This window comes from Onychomys torridus, chromosome 20, assembly GCF_903995425.1.
Source record: "Onychomys torridus chromosome 20, mOncTor1.1, whole genome shotgun sequence".
Lineage (NCBI taxonomy): Eukaryota > Metazoa > Chordata > Mammalia > Rodentia > Cricetidae > Onychomys > Onychomys torridus.
The window spans coordinates 27,471,932-27,491,166 of record NC_050462.1 but is presented as its reverse complement, the minus strand read 5'-3'; positions in this window follow the sequence as shown (position 1 = coordinate 27,491,166).

Here is a 19,235-nt window from a genome sequence, read left to right as displayed (position 1 = left end):
AAGTCAAACTTCAATGGTGGTTCCATGAAAAAATAACATTTTTATTCTGTCATGAAAAAAAAATACATTTAGCTACCCCCTCCAGATTATAATTGCTAGGAAAGTTTATCTTTTGATTTGGTTACTCAATTCAGTTTTATACAAATCAATTGTGTACTTTTATGTGTTGGGCCCTATGCCAGGTGCTGGGAATACAAAGATATCAGAAACGTGGTTCCTGCTGCCTGTAATTCACAGTGTGTAAGAGTGCATGCACTTAGCTATCTTTGATAACATATTGAAAGATGCTAATAGGAACAACAGGACCAAGGTGCTGGAGGACAGAGAATGGAAGCATAATTTAAAAAATTTATTACATTTCCATATATATATACATACATACACACAACACAATATGTATACATGTATATGTATATTGTGTGTATAGATGTATGTATATTATGGTGTGTGTATATATGTGTATACATACATGCATACACACATATGTGTGTGAGGTATGAAGTATCTACAAAGTACTCAATCTAATGAATGAAAATAGACACCCACCAATCAAATAATCAAGTTTCAGAGGGAAATGGAAAGCTTTAGGAGAATAAAAATGGCCAGATTTACGGGATAATGGTACAACTTTGAACTTACCACTTGTCTTCAAACAAGAAGCCAGCCAGACTCCACTGTGGAAATGCTGTCACCATCCCAAAGAAAATGGCTGTCAATATAGAATGATGTTCTCTGGCAAACTAGCCAATTGTGGCAGTGGAATAAAGATATTTTAAATAGTTTCAAAACTTTAGCTTCGTCTGCCTTTCTCGGGAGGTTATCATCCAAAGGGATTCACAAAAACCGGAGGGTAGATAGAGAATGGAGAACCATTTAACCTGAGAAGCAGGTCTCTGTAATGCCGTGGGTACAACGGACAGTGGAGGCTGTAAGGGCAACGATAGGAAGAGCTGCTCCCCTCCAGCCCTGCTCTTTCCCCAAGGATATAATATGCTTCAGGGCTTGGAGAGATGGTTCGTCTTGCTGAGGACCTGAATCTGATTCCCAGAACCCGGGTGGGATGACTCACAATTGTTTGTAACTCTAGCTCCAAGAGGATCTGATGCCTCTGGACACTACAAGTACCTACATTCACATGCACAAACCCAGACAGACAGACAGACAGACAGACAGACACACACACACACACACACACACACACACACACGCGCACGCGCGCGCGCGTGCACACACAGAGGTGGCAGTGGGGGGTGTTGGATAGACACAGCTAGACATATTTGTGATATAAAGTCAACACATCCAGCTTGAAAGAAGATTGACTAGCCACCAGGATGCAGAATTTGTTAAATGATCTGAGTGGCAATGATCCCATGTACAATGATCCCAAGGATGTAATTCTTGATAAAGAGCTAGGAGGTATCTGTACTTTCTAGACATCCCAGTAACTTTTATACAGTTTAAAGAAAATGTGAAAATGTCTAATTCAATGGGTGCTGGAGAGGTAACTATAAATATATTTCTTTCTCAAAAGCCTGAAGAGTTTGTCCATTTACATAGTGCTAATTTATGAAATAGCAAGAAGATAAACCATTTGTATGCAAGAAGCAAAACTGTTCAAGTTAGTCTAGGAACTTATCCTATATTCTCGTGGCTCATCAGAAAAGGTGCCATATATATGAAATAAAAAAAATTACATAAAAATTTTCTTTTCCAGTGGCACTTCCTGGTGCCCAGATTGTGTCTATTGAATCCTCCTCTAGAGGAACCAGGTTTCTTTAAGGAAATGGACGGTTCCAAGTGTGAGGCAGTTAGGTAAAAATAGCAGCTATGCTACCTTGTGCCAGCAAACAAAGCAAGAAAACGCACAGACATTGGAACCAGCTTCAAGCAGTTTCCACTGACCATTTTCGGAACAAATTAAGTATCTGTAAAGAAGAGATGAGTGATCATAAAACATTTGCTAAATAAAATTCCATGAGTTCTTAAGGAAGAAGGAGAGAGAGGGAGAGACAGAGGGAGGGGGGAGAGGGGGAAGGGAGAGAGAGGAAATACGAAAAATAAGAAAAACATCTTTTAATCATGTCGTCTTGGAAAGAACTGTGAAAACCAGTTATCTGCTGGAATCAATGAATCTGGCAAAGATTATCAATAGGAGGCAAAATCTTTGGTGGGGAAGATGATTGGGGCAAGGATATTCATATAGTGTGTATGACATCACCCCAGAGATTATCTGAAAAATCTCCCCTTTCCAATGGAGATAGCCCACCATTTAAGATAGTGCTTAAAACCAGTGTCACCGGCAAACACTCACATAGCTTGTGGCTGCTAATGTAGCCATTCCATTACAACGTCAGTGTGGTAGTGTTCATGCCCAAAATTGTGAACCTACTCTAACCAGACTCTTACCTGACCCTGAATTTACAGGAGGGAGGAGGATCAAACAAACAAACACCACGAAAGAAGAGGCCATATGACACCAGGAGGAGACAGAAGAGCAACTCTGATTTCGACAGGCAAGGGCAATTTAAATTGAGAACCATTGTGGCCTACCTATTGGGCGCTCTTTTTATGAATAAAGAAGAAAGAGAGATGGTTCTTGACTTAATATGGACACTGATCTCTTTGGTTGCTGGCTGCACTGAACTCTCAACAGATGGGTATTCTCTTTGAATCTCTAGTGTTGACGTAGAAAAAAATAAGTTCTTTTCTACACTCCTAACCTTATCACTGTTGATGCTGTTCCATAGCTATGGCACTTTGGACTTTAGCAGATGACATTAGAACCACTCTTTGTAAGTTTTATCTAAGTTGAAGCAGAAGAGAGAAGCATGTGAGTCATTCCTGGCTGGTAGAGTGGACAGCCCATCCCCTGCCGGCTTTCCTGGTATTAGAAGAGAAAGTTGGGTGGATGGCAGAGCAGCTGTGTTCTGTTTCTGAGAGAGGCTCACCCCATTGGAGCTGGCTGCCTGGCAACATGGCTGTGAGGAGACTGCCCCACTTTTTACCACTGACGACACCACCCTTGAGGCTCCTGAAACACCCTCCAGTTTCCCCCCACTTTTCAGACCGTATCATTTTCTCCCCTTATTGGTTGGCACAATTACTCCTGTTAGATAATGACTAGATTTCTTGTACAATTTGAAGAAGTCCACTTGGCCACTTTCTGGCAAACACTAGATAGATAGCCTGTCTAGCCTTTGTAGTGGGTAGAATAGCCAGGCAAGAGCTAGAGTCTAAAAGAGGTAATTTTCTTGTATTGGTGAGCAGAGCACTTTATTTGTTTTTTAAAAAATAGTTTATTTATTTTTACTTTATGTGCATTGGTGTTTTGATTGCATGTGTGAGGGTGTTGGATCTTGGAGTTTCAGACAGTTGTGAGCTGCAATGTGAGTACTGGGAATTGAACGCAGGACTTCTGGATGAACAGTCAGTGCTCTTAACCACTGAGCCATCTCTCCAGCCCAATAGAGCACTTTATAATCCCATAATAGCTCCCCCCACCCCTCTCTCTCTAGGCCAGTGCTACTCAAGGTGTTGTTTCTGCATAAGAATCACTTGGAAACTGGTCAACAATGCAAGTTTGGAGATGCCAACAACCAACTTTCTGAATAAAGAGTTGGGAATGGAGCTTAGGCATCTAATTCAAAAAACCATTCGGGTGATTCCTTTCGCACATGAATATTCTGGAAACACTCTTAGCAGCAAGAGTTCCCAAATTCCTTTATTGAGTTTCTGGGGACCATGATAGTTTTTAACAGGGTAGTAAAAACAAAAAAACAAACAAACAAACAAACAAACAAACAAAACCCAGCCATTTAGGATGGTTATAGAATGCCTAGGGAAAGGCGTTTCCAGAGAGCAGTGTTACAGCCATTCTGGCAGTCTGTCTCCCCTTCTGTTGCAAATCCCTGTGTTAAAGTTTGTAGCTAAAAGACTGTGGCATCAACCAATGGTAGGAAAATAAGTATGATCCAGCTACAGAGAAGAATGGTATCTTAGTGGAGTGGTGGTGGTGCACACCTTTAATTCCAGCACTCTGGAGGCAGAGGCAGGTGGATCTCAATGAGTTCCAGGCCAGCCTGGTCTACAGAGCGAGTTCCAGGACAGCTAGGGCTGTTACATCAAGAAACCCTGTCTCGAAAAACCAGACACCGACACAAAAAGAATGGTTTGTGTTGCTTGTAGTCAAATGGATGGAAAATGGAATGAGCCAGATACAGAAAGAATAGCACTGTGCACACATTTTATGTGGAAATTAAAAAAAAAAAAAAAAAAAAAAGGTTTACTTGAGAGGAAAACAGGGATTGCTAGGAACTGAAGAGGGTAGGTGGTTGGGGAAGGATGGAAGAGTAGATGGGCATGTATGGTAATAGCATAGTGAGTCCAGCAACTTGTACAGCTAATATGCATTAATAATAATTATTTAAAGAATGTGTGAATCACATGAACCAAAGGAGGTGGAATTGCCATGCATTTATAGAAAAGAACAGCAGTCCCTGGGATACTTGACACAGTACGTTTTTACACTCAAGAATATAATAAAGGAAGCCTTCTGTTTTCATATTCAGAATAAAGAGTTAATAAAGAACACTGGGAAATGGCCTAAGAGAGGAGACGAGAACTGAGATGATCTTATTTTAAAGGGAAAATTTGTTACGCACCGTTTGCATAAACAGCATTATCTGCCCTTAGCCTGTTGACTCAGCTGGTTGGAATTCCAAGTTACGGACTGAGCTTCCTACAGAGAATGGAGAAATTATCCTTATTCTTATGGTGTATCCACAGTGTGTACTCTTTCTATATTACAACCTACTGTATCACTTCTAGATGGAACAGGAAGGAGGCGAAGGATTGAGCATCATTTCTCATTTATCTCTTCTTCTGGGCAATAAATAATAAGCAAAAAATAATAAATTTTCTACAGGTTTTTTTCCCCTGAAGTTTTCATTGGTGAAGAGATTGATTGGCCAGTAGTCAGGCAGGAAGGATAGAGTAGGTGGGACAAGGAGGAGGAGAATTATGGGAAATGGAAGGCTGGGAGAGAGACTGCCAGCCACTGCCATGAGAAGCAACATGTAAAGACACTGGTAAGCCACAAGTCATGTGACAAAGTATAGATTAATAGAAATCGGTTAATTTAAGATAAAAAAAAAAATAACAAGAAGCCTGCCACAGCCATACAGTTTCTAAACAATGTAAGCTTCTGTATGTTTACTTGATTGGTTCTGAGCATCTATGGGCCTGGCGGGTGACAGAGATTTGTCCTGACTTTGGGCCAGGCAGAAAAACTCTAACTACAAAAGAACGTAGTAATTTTTTCTTGTTGTACATGTTTTTGGGACAGTCTTCTGTAGCCCAGGATGGCCTTGATCTTGCCATGTATTTAAGGATGATATTAAACTCCTGATCCCCCCCATCCTCCCTCAGAACATAATTCCTTGAGGAAAGTTGATAGTGTACACTTGCACAAAGATGATAATTTCAACATTAAATAACATATAGAATGTTTCTTGGTAAAACTGCTTCATTAAATATTTATATCAACATATAAGCATCTAGCTCTCTTACATTAAACAGGTCTGGAAGATACTTTTAAAACTCTGGAGTTAATCTGTTATATCCTTAAGAAGTAGACACAAATTAAATATCCTTTAAAATATAGCAGGCTGTGTCCACAAACACTCACTAGGGATGTGTCAATGTGTCCCTGAAGGGCCTTTCCTAACTCAGGCAGTTACCCCTAGGTAAAACTTGAACAGAGTGGTCCATTTCTCAGCAGACTGCTTTGTGAAGTTTCTGAGTATTAAATGATTTTAAAAGAACACATGCCAGAATCATCACAAGCTATGTTCTCTCCTCTGTCTATTTGAATCAATAGGAAGAGTTTATACAATAAAGCACTATCAGCAGAAATGAAGGCATGTTCTCTTTACATTTCACCACGTTTTAACATGAAATACGTCTCCTCCATTGCTTTAGTGAAATCCTCAAAATATGGCCATAACAACAACGACAACAACAAACAAAATATTTTCTGGAAAGAAAGACATACGCAAATATATATGAAATTCCTATAAGCTGATGGCCAACTACCTTGATCTCGAGCTACCGCTATGGAAATATGCTTTATCTATGGGGATAATGTTATTCAGTGGCTGTCATTCAGATGTACTAATACTGTGGTAGATAATTACAGGGAATATGTTTTCAAAATTGTATTTTAAAACATGGCTAATAATTCATTGAGAAGGACTTCATTATTTTAGATATAAAATAGCCAATGGGAGGGAGAAATATTTTCCTTTAAAGGGTTATAAGGCACTTACAAAGAATTTTTTTTTTTTTGAGACAGAGTTTCTCTGCGTAGCTTTGGAGCCTTTCCTGGAACTTACTCTGTAGCCCAGGCTGGGCTCGAACTCACAGGGATCCGCCTGCCTCTGCCTCCCGAGTGCTGGGATTAAAGGAGTGTGCCACCACTGCCAGGCTACAAAGAATGTTTTTGAAAACAGTAAGAAAGAATGCCTTTGTAAGGGTCTTACTATCCACTGCAATAGGAGGAAAAAGAGAAAATAAAACCATGATGAATTAGTTTACTATATCGTTTACAGTACCATCTCTATGACATCCAGGAATTACAGAAGGCTGGCAGGTAATACAAACAGCAAAACAGTGTATGTATAGCATGGAGATAATTCCTAACCTTCAGGGATATACCTACTGTTGGAAGTAACAGCCCTCAGCTCAGCCCATACACTTACATGAGCCATAGTTCTCCATCTTTTGACTGTTTATAGAATCTCTCTCTCTCTCTCTCTCTCTCTCTCTCTCTCTCTCTCTATATATATATATATATATATATATATATATGCAGAAAATCATCAAACTATTGAATCTTGGGAATTTCTTGAAAACACTGTTTGCCAATCCAAATACATCTGCAGGATATGATTTATCCTGGGATCTCCCAACCTCTTCTACTCTTCATTTGTAATCATGGTTGCCTTATCACCTTTCTTGACCACATGACATGCCGAATGCCAGATATAGATAATCCCATGAATTCTATCAAATAAATGAGGAAAAACTCACTACTATTCAATGCCTGGTGAATAAATTAATAAATTATGCATTTTATGGGTGAAGGCTACCTCAGTGCACTCCCCCACTGGCACATGATGTGTGAACCTGTTTCCACAAGGTGAATGAGATAGGAATGTTAATTTTACTGACACAACATCCCAGTGGTAAGACTCTCAGTCTCCTCTCTCTCTCTCTCTCTCTCTCTCTCTCTCTCTCACACACACACACACACACACACACACACACACACAAACACAGGGTAGCAGAAATCAATAAAAATCACTGTGTAGCTGTGTATCTGAAAGTCCAGAGTCCATATCCTTATAGATAGCTCTATATAGTTTCAATCCAGTATTTGTGTCTAGTAAACATTACTTGGTTTCCAGGGCTTAATTGATTAAGCCATTTGAAAGTGACAGAAATTGTGCCCATCTGACTCTTCTTATCTTTACTAAGCTCCTAACACATGAAAATCCAATATGGATTATCAGTAGGCATAAGTAGTCTTCACTGTGTACGAGTGAGCTTGTGTTCATGAGTTATCGAAATTCATATTGAGGAAAAGATAAAAATTGTTATAGTTTTTTTTTTTCAAAATGTATTTGCTATTATAGTGTGTGTATGTTTGTGGTAGGTATATGTGAATACAGGGGAGGGCAGAGGGAAACTATCCAGTGTTGGCTATCTCCTTACATCGTGGGCTCTAGCCAATGATTTGTGTGTCTAATCACGGGTGTTTTCACACTCTGAACCATCTCTCCATCCCTCGTTTTCCTTTCCTTTGTTGATGTTGAGAAGTGTCATTCTCTCAGTTGACACCGGTTCAATGTGTGAATTTTTACAATCTTCTCTCCAAAAAGGATTTACTTCTGCTTTTACTTACCGGTGTGATTGTGTATCTGTATGTCCCATGTGTGGGTGCCTTCAGAGGCCAGAAGGGGGTGTCAGATCCCCTAGAGCTGGAGTTCTAGGTGGTTGCAAGCCACTGACATGTGTGCTGGCAAATAAACTTGGGTCCTCCTGAGGAGCAGCAAGCGCCATTAACCACAGAGCCATCTCTCCAGTGCCTAATGTAATCTTTTAAAATGTAAGTGTAACACACTCACAGAAACATGTATGCATATTAAATAAATTAATAGATTTTTTTGTTGGGAAAATTGTGCATTATTTTAAAAAAAGGCAAGCCTTAATGTCTTATTGTATGTATGTGTATATGTGTGTACATGTATGCATGCATGTATGTGTATGTGTGTGTATAGATGTACATGTGTGTGGTCAGAGGTTGATGCTGGATATTTTTTAAATCATTCTCTACCTTATGAAGTAAGGAAAAGTGTCTTACTTGAAACTAGGGCTTGCTCAGCTCATGTGACTAGCCTAGATGGTCCACTGCTCTAGGGATCCCCAGTCTATGACTTCCAAGGGCTGGGATTATAAGCACCCATGTGCTTTACCTACTAGCCATCTTCCCAGCCCCCAAGGCTTAAAGTCTTTTGAAATGATTTGGTTGCTTTGATGTAGTTGCATATTTACAATATATTCCTATGAAATAATATTAGTTCTAATTTGTACATTTAATTTTTTAAAATCCTTCTTACTCCCACGTTTGATTAAACTTCAGATTGCTCATTTCTGCAAAGTGTATGTCACCTAAACTCTTTTTTTTTCCCCCGAGACAGGGTTTCTCTGTTTCCTGGATCTCTCTCTGTAGATCAGGCTGGCCTCAAACTCATAAAGATCCGCCTGCCTCTGCCTCCCGAGTGCTGGGATTAAAGGCATGCGCCACCACCGCCCGGCTGTCTCCTAAACTCTTTTATTACACAGCACCAAGCGTCTAAGCAAAGTGATCAGGATTACTTCTAAAACATTTGTTGGGGTTACAAGAGGAACATCCTTTAGTGTGACACTTTGTGAAAATAAAAATACCACTTTTAAAAGATGCAGTGATGAAACTTCTATATTTGCAAATGAGCTTTCTTGCAAAGAAGGGCAAAGAGGTGCTTCATGAAACTCTCATTAAAACTGGAGTCTGTCATGGACTCATGTAAGCAATTTTACTTTCGAGTATACACCTATAATCACATTATGTAATGCCTCTTGTCAGAATAGCTAAAGCAGGTCGTATATCACAATCAAAACAATGATAAACAAGCACGGTAACCTAGAAACATGATTAAAAATTTCATTATGTAATGTCATCAGAACACTTAAGTAGGTGAACCAAAATGGTCGCTTGTGAGCATGCCTATCCGTCCATAAGTGTAGAAGAAAGTTTGTTGCCTGCTCGTGGTAAGAATGCCTTGGTGTTTACTTGAACTCTCTGATTGATTATTTTTACAGGTTAGACTATTATGATAGTTTCCCCCTGACACCCAAATATCCCTGGATTTTCTCCAGCATGATGGCATAAAGGAACTTCTCTGTAATTATAGTGGAGAGAGACCGCCCAAGTTTGGAATGCTTTCTTTCATCTTTGAAGATATAATATGCACATTACAGAATCATAGGCCATTGCATCTGCAAACTGTTGATGAAAGTATCTCATATAGACTCAGCAAAAACATTCTAATAAAGTACAGTTTTCTTGCTGGGCATGGTGATGAATGTCCCTAATTCTAACTTCTGGGAAACTGAGGCAAGAAGATCTTGAGTTCTAGGCTAGCTTGGGCTGCATAGCGAAACTGTTTTAGAAAAGTTGAAATTTCTCTAATATATTTTAATTTATTATACCCTGAATTTATTTCTAATTCATAAAAGTCTAATCGATTGCACTGTACATGCCAAGATATAACTGTTCACACAATGGTCCCGAGGTGAGAAACAGGAAATGATGAGTTGAGTATGGTATGTGACTCACCAGGAATTGGAAGTAGTCACCGAGTTTTACTATGCTAAGTGCATAAGTGATGTATGATTTGGTCAGTATCTAGTCAGTGAGACAAGCATACAAAGCAATATTTCAGTATGACATTGGAAATATCACATTAGAAGTTGTCATAGAATGCTACGGGAACACAGATTTACATAGACTATGGGTTTTAGAAACGTGCATCACAGTATGGGGAATTCAAGTAAGGACAATTGAAGTACTCTGAACAAAGATGATGAAAGCCTGGATCCTGCCAACAGCTTGAGGGAAGGGGAAGGAGCCAGGCAATGTGTAGGATGTATAATAGGCAAGATTAGGTAATTGAGCAGATAAGAGGCAGGAGTGGATGGAACAATATATATGGCATGTACACATATACATATGTGATAGATTTCTGGCTTGGTTGGAGGTACTGTTTATCTTCACTCGTGAGAAGTTCCTTGTCATACAGGAGGAAAGCCAGTTTTGAAAGAAAACAATATAATGGTGGGAGCAAAAAAAAAAAAAAAAAAAAAGCTGGGGAGTGAAGTGTGAGACTGAGGTGGAGTGACCGTGGCATATCTTTGCAGATATAGCCATACAGTTTTAAGACATTTATTTGTGTGGGACTGGGGGGAGGGGCACACGTCCCATGGTGTGTGTGTGTGTGTGTGTGTGTGTGTGTGTGTGTGTGTGTGTATGTGTGTATGAGAGAGTCAGAAGAAAAGATTTTCCAGTTTTCTCCTTTCACCCTGTTGATGAGGCAAGGTCTCTTTGGTTATTTTTGGCATTTGACACAAATGCGGTGGATTCTCTTGTCTCTGTCTATGTCACCATGCTCTGGAAGTGAGTGTTCTGGGGTTGGGGTTTACAGATACTGCATCTGGCTTTTTATAATAGGGTGGGTTTGAACCCATGGTTGCACTGCATGTGTTTTGCCCACTGAGCCGTCTTGCCGGCCTCATCCTCTAGTTTAATACAGAGTCTGAACTTTGATTAAAGGCACGGTGCCATTTATAGACAATGAATGTATCCCTATGATGATGCTCTGAGCCACTGCATCTAACATCTTAAATACTCCTACACTCCCTGATTCAGCTCCAAATGCTACCCCATCCTGAGTTCACCCAAACCAATTATGTTTGCACTCAGGAAAGTGTATGAGCACTAGAAGCTGGAGCTGTTTTGACGTCTTCTTGCTTCAGTGACAGTTCCTACTATGTCGGCTCATGGCTGAGTCACACTTCTTAGTTACTCTAAACTGTGCCCAAACTATCCTGCGTTGCCATCTCCTATCAGAGCTCCCAGTTTGCATGCCTAGGGCTTGCTGGGAGGTGATCTGACTCAGCAAATCCCTGTCAAGCCTGGCCTACTATGTCTTTGTGGTGAACATTTACTGCATCTCAGAGGCCACACTCCTTCTAGGAAATATCTTTAATGCATTTTCCTTTGGTGGTTCCCTTCTCTCGCTCAGCACTGCTGGTTACGGGGAAGCAGGCACCACTCCATTCTCCAAGAGGCTGTAGACAGTACTTCACATGTTCTCAAAATCTCAACTCTAGTTAGGGGCTCACATATGATGTCCAAGTGGAATCCATGTAGTATGCAGCATGCTTCATGCTTCCTAAGATTCATGTGCTTTGAAAGATCCCTCTCCATTTCTGTCTTCCCCCTCTTTTCTTGTGATTGCAAGAGTACGTAGCTTGGGTAGGTGTGAGTGACCTGAAAATGAAGTCATCTGCAGAAAAAGACAGAGAGACCACATCTTCCTTGCATATGTATTTAAACCACTGGGATTTTTCAAGTTGAGTTGTTTTGGTATAAGAATTTTTTTCTAGTTTCTGTTGTCCAACTAAGGTTGATTCATTATTCTTTCAGTTAAATAATTATGGAGGAATCATATAATGTCAGGACGGGTGAGGTGTGGTTATGGCAGAGTAAGTTATTCGAGGCAAAGGTCTTTCCCTTGTGGAGTTCACACTGAGTGGAGAACATCCTCAGACTTCCTTAACTAACGATAAGGACTTTGCTCAATCCTTGGTGGCAAATACTTCCGACTTTGGGTTTTGCTTGCCAGGTCATTTACAAACTCTCCACCACTGAACATGCATACACCTTTCCTTCCTGTGTGGAGAGCTTTGTATCTTGTAGGCATCAGTGTTGTGGGTAAGCTCATTCAAGCATCTTGCCAGATTCGGAATTTCAAGCGCCACGGCTGTTCTCCAATCTGTCTGACCTACATTACGGCAGACCTAATTCAAGGCTGTTAATTGATATTGATTAGTCAGTTCATTATCGTTCATGCTTTTTTTGTGTGTGCTGATTTTCAAATGTCGTAGAAATAGGAACTATGAAAAAAAAATTTAAAGTCAGATGGTGGGAACGAAGGTGGGGGCTGTGGAGAGTCCCCGAGAGCAGAGTTCGCATTTGCTCGTAAGTGCTAATACTGGGCATCATTTCAGAGGCATGGTCAAAGAGAATGATGCTGGTCACAACTAGTTTAGTCATCTTATATCTTCCTCCTTACCTTTCTTCCTTCTTTATTCAGTGGCAACATGTGCATTAAGCTCCTGTTTGGGACTATTTTAGAGGTTGAGCTGCAGCATTAAATCCACAAAGTCCTTGTCTCTATGAAACTGGTATTCTAACGGAATAAGGCACAGAGTTCAGAGCCGACACATGAAATTCCATTTCACACTTCACAGTTCAAAAAGCAGGCCAAAGAATGAGGGGTGGGCATGGCTATGTCCCTTGTCCAAAACCAGAGTAAGGGCAGAGAGAAGATCCACCGTGTTTGGTTCTGAAGCCCACGTGTGTGGCAGAAGAAACTGAGTAGGTCGGAGGTACACAGTGTTCAGAGTGAGCTAGTGGGATGACATTTGGGAGAAGATACTTTAAGTACAAGTTGAGCACATTCTGAAATAGAATGCTGGGAGCCATAAAAAGAACTCAGGCAGTTTTCAAATGAGATGAAGATTAAGACAAAAGTTAAACAAACCAACAAAATGTATGTCAGGGGTTGGGGAGATGAGTCAGTGGTGAAAACCACTTGCTACTCTTAAAAAGGACCTGGGTCTGATCCCCAGCATCCGCATGGTGGCCTGTAAACACTTGTGACTCCAGTTCCAGGGGATCTGATGTTTTCCTCAAACTTCTGCAGGCACCAAGCCAATGAGTGATGCACTTACACATTCGAGCAGACATTCTTTTCGTACACATGAGATAAGCAAATACATTAAAAAAGACCTTTCAGAGGTTGGAGTGTTCACTTAGTTAATAAACCGATAGTGCTTTGAGAGAGCGCATTATTCTCACAAGAGTATTTTATGTCTCTTGATAAGGATGATGTAAAAAGGATCAGTGTATACCTATGCACATACGCATATATACATATACATACATATATATATATATATACACACACACATAGATATATACAAACATACACATACATGTGCATGTCCTATGAACTACTTTTGTTTTTTTGACTTAGAGGGACTCAGTGGGATGATGACGTCAGGAACAAAGCCCAGAATTACTTGGTAAAAACACTAAGCAAAGATTCCATCTCGTTGGGACTTTTAAATTTGGAAATCTAGTTGGAATTTCAGACTCTCTGTTTTCAGAAGACTTTCTAATACCATTCAGATCCAGTAAGATCTGCAACTGCTTGAGGATTTCTGCTATGGATTCCTCTTTTTGTTTGTTTGTTTGTTTGTTTTTTGGTTTTTCGATACAGGGTTTCTCTGTGTAGCATTGGAGCCTGTCCTGGAACTCACTCTGTAGACCAGGCTGGCCTTGAACTCACAAAGATTCACCTGCCTCTGCCTCCCGAGTGTTGGGATTAGAGATGTGCACCACTAATGCCCGGCTCTGCTGTGGATTTCTTGTAGCAAGACTGGAAGTAATTCAGTCATGCCGTTGACATCCTTCCTTCATTGGTCAGATCTCTTAGTCTAAGCTGGCCGAACAGATGGTGTGTTTACATTGAAGTTGTAGTCTTCAATCAGAGGTAGGAAAGCGTGTTGAAGCTAAGGGATGGCAGTAGGGGTTTTAGAGTTAAGCTCTTTCTTTTCTTGACAATATGTAGGTAGGTAGCCTAGACTGTGAACTAATGTGAACTAATGATGTTGGCAAAGATGACATTGTGGAGCTGGTCTTCCAGCCTCTACTTTCCAAGTGCTGAGCTTTCAGGTGTGCACCTCCACACCAGATGATTGACTTTGGTTTTTAATCTTCTTGGTGTTTGTTGACCTGTCAAGAAGCTTCATTCGCACCATCCAATATCTGCCAAGAGAATCTTATCTAGACAAGTAGACGTTTCTGCCAGGTCCTTAGTCTGTATCTAACTGAGTGTTAGGCTTAGACCACAGCTACATAACTGCTGGATCTGCCATTATACTGATCAGGACTCTTTCAGCTGCAATAGAAATGATTCAAATTATTCTGACTTAAAAAGGTTATTAGTTCAGATAACTAACCGATATAGCATAGGTTTCCAGGAATGATGTTAATAGCCATGAAAGATTTGTCTCTGTAAAAGCTGGAGGTGATAAAGGGGTAGGCTGGCTTTATGAGTAAAGGTGGTGTCTAGTTTGCTTTAAGTTGCTTTGGTAAAACACTCTGACCAATAAAACGTGGGAAGGAAAGAGTATATTTGGCTTACATTTCTAGGTCACTATCCATCATTGAGGGAAGTCAGGACAAGGACTGAAGCAGACACCGTAGAAGAACACTACTTACTGGGTATATCTTTCACTTGCTCAGCTTGCTTTCTTAGACAGGTCAGGCCCACCAGCTTAGGGGTGGTGGTGATAGGCACAGTAGGCTGGGCCCTCTCGCACCAATCATCAGTCAAGATCTCTCTCACAGATATGGCCACAAGTTAGTCTGAGGCAAAATTCTTCAATTAAGGTTCTTGTAACAAGTCTTTTTCTGTCCTGCCAGCCAGCTCCCAAATAATAACATGGGGACTTCTTATTAACATGAAAGCTTGGCCTGTAGCTTAAGCTTGTTTCTAACTAGCCATTTCTATGTTCTGTCATGGAATATTACCTCTCTTCCATCTTGCCCCTCTTGTTCTCGGTGTTTCCTGTGTGCCTAGATTCTTCCTCCTCCTCCTCCTCCTCCTCTCCCTTTCTCTCCCCAGAAATCCTGCCTATACCTCCTGCCTAGCTATTGGCCATTCAGCTTTTTAAAAAAATATTTATTTTAAGTATGAGTGCTCTATCTGCATATATGCCTTTATGCCAGAAGAGAGCATCAGATCTCTCTGAGATGGTTGTGAGCCACCATATGGTTGCTGGGAATCAAACTCAGATCCTCTGGAAAAGCAGCCACTGCTCTTAACTACTGAGCCATCTCTCCAGCCCGGCCATTCAGCTTTTTATCACACCAATCACAGCACTACACCATCACACAGTGTACACATATCCCATACCATGTTCCTTCTTCCCGGGTGGCTCTAGGTTGGGTTAAGTTGACCATAAAAACTAACCAGGGTAGTGAGAACTAGCTAGGCCCTGGGGGCCCGGATTAGCTGAGGTGGAGCCACAGAACTAGCTACTAGAAGCCTCATTTTGGGATCTGTCCAAGCTGAGGCACAGGTGTGAACAGAGGGGGACCAAATTTAAAACCAAATGAAGCAGCGAGCAAAAGAAAGAGGTTGCAAGCAAGTGTCGTAATTAGCGTGCACAGAAAGATTCCAAGGGGCCGCAGCAGACACTCTCCATTCATTGTACACGGACACTGAAGGAGGAGACAGAGTGCAAATTTGTGGACTCCGTGTCATGTGACCTTCAGAGTTTCCACCACACCTGCCGTCACTGACCTCCACATGCACTCAGTACATAGTTTTTTTTAATACCACCCACGCCCCCTGCTAGATCTCTTCCTTTTACTTGTTTTATTCCTTTTCTAATTCATTTACTCATTTGTATATGTGTATGTAGAGGTACACGTGTACCACAGCACACGTGTGGAAGGCAGAGGACAACTTGTGAAAGTCTGTTCTCTCCAACCGTGTGGGCCTGGGGGTTGACTGAACTCCGGTTGTTAGACTTGCTAATAAGTGCATTTACCCACTGAGCTGTATCCCTGGCCCTAAGATCTTTTCCTTTCGTCTGTATTTCCCAGTGCCTCCTAAGCACTGCTTGAGGTGCTGGGGATGAAACAGCAAACAGAAAGGAGACCTCAGCCCCTGGGAGCGTGTGTTCTGTTGGAGAGTGCAGAGCAGAGGCAAATGATTAGCTCTAACATTAGGAGTATTGAGAAGCACCATGAGGGGAATTAAAGTAGGGTATGGAGAGTGGGAAAGTTTTGTTTTTTGTTTTTCCTTAATTTTTCCCCCCATGCAATATATTTTGTTCATATTCCCCCCACCCCTGCCAATGCCAACTCCTCCCAGACCTTCCTCACCTCCTTACCCACCCAACTTTTGTGTTCTCTTTCAAAAAGAAAAACCCTCCAAAAATGAAAAATCAGAACAAACAAACAACAATACCCAATGAGAAAAAAAATACCAAAGCCAAACAAAACAGGTTCAAAAACCATGAAGTTCATTTTGTGTTGGCCAACTACTCCTAGGCATGGCATCTGCCCTGGAGTGTGGTTGTCTTTCTCAACTGACGTCACTTGCAAATAGCTTTTGGTTAGGGGGTGGGACTTTGTGCTCACTTCCCCTTCTCAGTGCTGGGATACTGTCTAGTTTGACCCCTTGCCTGTCTCCTCTGTGCTGTTCATGTGAGTTCATGTACGTATGAGCCCTGTTCTATCCAGAAGACGCTGCTTCCTTGGAGCCATTCATCACCGATGGCTATTACAATTTTTCTTCCCCCCTCTTCATCATAGATCCCAGAGCCTGGCCGGACAGGGAGTAGAGAAGTTTTATGTTTGAAGTAGAGCAAGGATCCGAATGAGCCCTTGTGGAGTGCTCAAGGACAAGCTTTGCATGCCTAGGGAATTTTAAGTGCAGCCCAAGTGTGCTAGATGTGTCTGGGGTTCCACGGGAGGATGGTGGGTCCTACAAGGAAGGAGAGGACTGCAGGGGAGATCCCAGGGGGAAGGATCTTCCAGCTCCCAGCTAGGGCTCTGGATCAGGCGATAGATAATTGCTTTCTGATCCTTCGAAAACACCAGCTCTTTGTGTTCAAGGTCCAGAAGCTATAAAAGGAATGAATGAGAGATAGGGCTTTGAGAGCCCAGGGTGAGTAAAGCAGCGATAAGAACGCTCAGGCTCTGGCCAAACTGAATCCCAACGTGCTGCCACACCCTGTGCACATTTCATTTCTATCTTTAAATTGCTGTCGGAGTGGAATGGGAGTGTGGGGTCAGACAGTCTCCCTGGAAGAATTGCCTTCAGATCTCTGCACTCGGGATGAAGAACTCGGAAGATTGGCACACAGGGGTATGAGATCAGAGAACTATGCAGCTGATATTTGGTTTAAATGGAATCCTCACACTTTCTCCTCCCCTTACAGTATCAGGGGACATTGCTTCCAGCAAAAAGGCTGACCTGCAATGATGTTTCCCTTATCTGTTCTGCGTTTGAACTCAAATGATCTGTTAGGCTGCATAATTGTGTAATTCAAAGACACGGAAGACACTGTGCAGAAGACACTGTGCAATGACATCTAGAGGTGTCTTTATCATGCACGTTAAAGCAAAATTTCCTGAAAAAAAAAATCACTATAAATGATGGGCCTGATAGTTGTTTTTTTTTTTTTTTTTTTTCTCTTACACTTTCATTGTTGAATGGATATGTATCTATCAGGGTTTTTCTGTGTCCTGGAACTTGCTCTGCAGACCACTGTAGAGCAGGCTGGCCTCGAACCCAATAAGATTGGTCTGCCTGTGTCTCCGGGTACTGGAATTAAAGGCATGCACCACCACCGCCCAGCTGTCATAACAAACTCTATATGAAAAACATCTGATAATGGAATGGGATGAAAAAGTGAATGGCCATACTTAGCTCTGTGGTTTGCAGAAAGGAAGACTAGATTGGCATAGAATGAAACCAAGCATTTTGAGAACTTGGGCATTCTTTGAAATTAATGCTGATTTTTTTTTTTTTAAACATGAAATTGAAAAGGTTTTGCTCAAGTTTGAAGTTTGTCTTCTAAACTTTACATAAACGTTTAGGTAAGGTTTTTTGTTTTTTTTTTTTTTGTTTTTTTCTAATTTTTGGCCTTTTTTTTTTTTTTAAACATCATTTTTATTTTATTTATTTTGAGGCAAATAGTCTTTATTGGGCTCACACCAGGAGTCCATTGGTCTTGAGGACCTCTGTGAACTTGCTGATTTTCTTCTCCACATTCTTTTCTGCCTGTTTCTGTAGCCTCAAGAGCTGCTTCTTCTTCTTCTTCGGATAGTGGATCTTGCTCAGCCTAGAAGGAGGGGACTGGACCTGCCTGTACTGAATCCACCAGGTTGAGCTGAATCCCCAGGGGAGTCTTGGCCCTGGAGGAGATGGGAATGGAGGGGAGGGGCTGGGGGGAAGGTGGGGGTGGGGGCGGGAGTGGGGAGAACAGGGGAACCCATGGCTGATGTGTAAAATTAAAACACAAATATAATAAATAAAAAAGGAGAAAAAAATTAAAATTAAAAAACAAACAAACAAACAAACAAACAAAACCCCTCAAAACATCATTTTTAGTGTGATTGTGCTTTGCATGGTGTGTATCCATATTATGGGAGAAGGATGCCACACATTGTGTTACAGCATTTGGGGAGAGTTGGCTCACCATTTCTTTTTAATGTATATCTATGTGCATGTCTCTATTCCTAAAGAATTAGATACAGTCTTGGGACCCAGCATACATACACACATGTATGTACAACCAAAGTAAAATATCTTCCTTCTCTTTTCTTGACTCCTTTATTCTTCCATACTATTTCATTTCCTTTTGTTTAATTAAAATACATGGTCTTTGACCCATTGAAATGGTTTTCATTTGAAAGTTACAATCCACATTTAGAAAAGGAAACACAGTTTTGGAAAAAAAAACCCACCTATTTTGGATTGAGAACTAAAACATAAGTTATTAACCAGTGAGAAGATGCATGACGCTATGAAGAGAAACTGGAGATGGTCTGGGGGTCTTATTCCTAGGCTAGGGGTCTACTCTCCTACCTTCTAGATTCCTAGGCTAGATGGCTATGTGTAACTTTCTTCAGTCTGGCCACAAATACCATTTGTTTCCACCTCCACCTTCATCCCTGTGCCACTAATGAGCTTAATTCACCTAGCAGAACCAGAGAAGCCACAAGTTCTTGAAGCACCTGCTATCTATTTATATAAAGATTTATT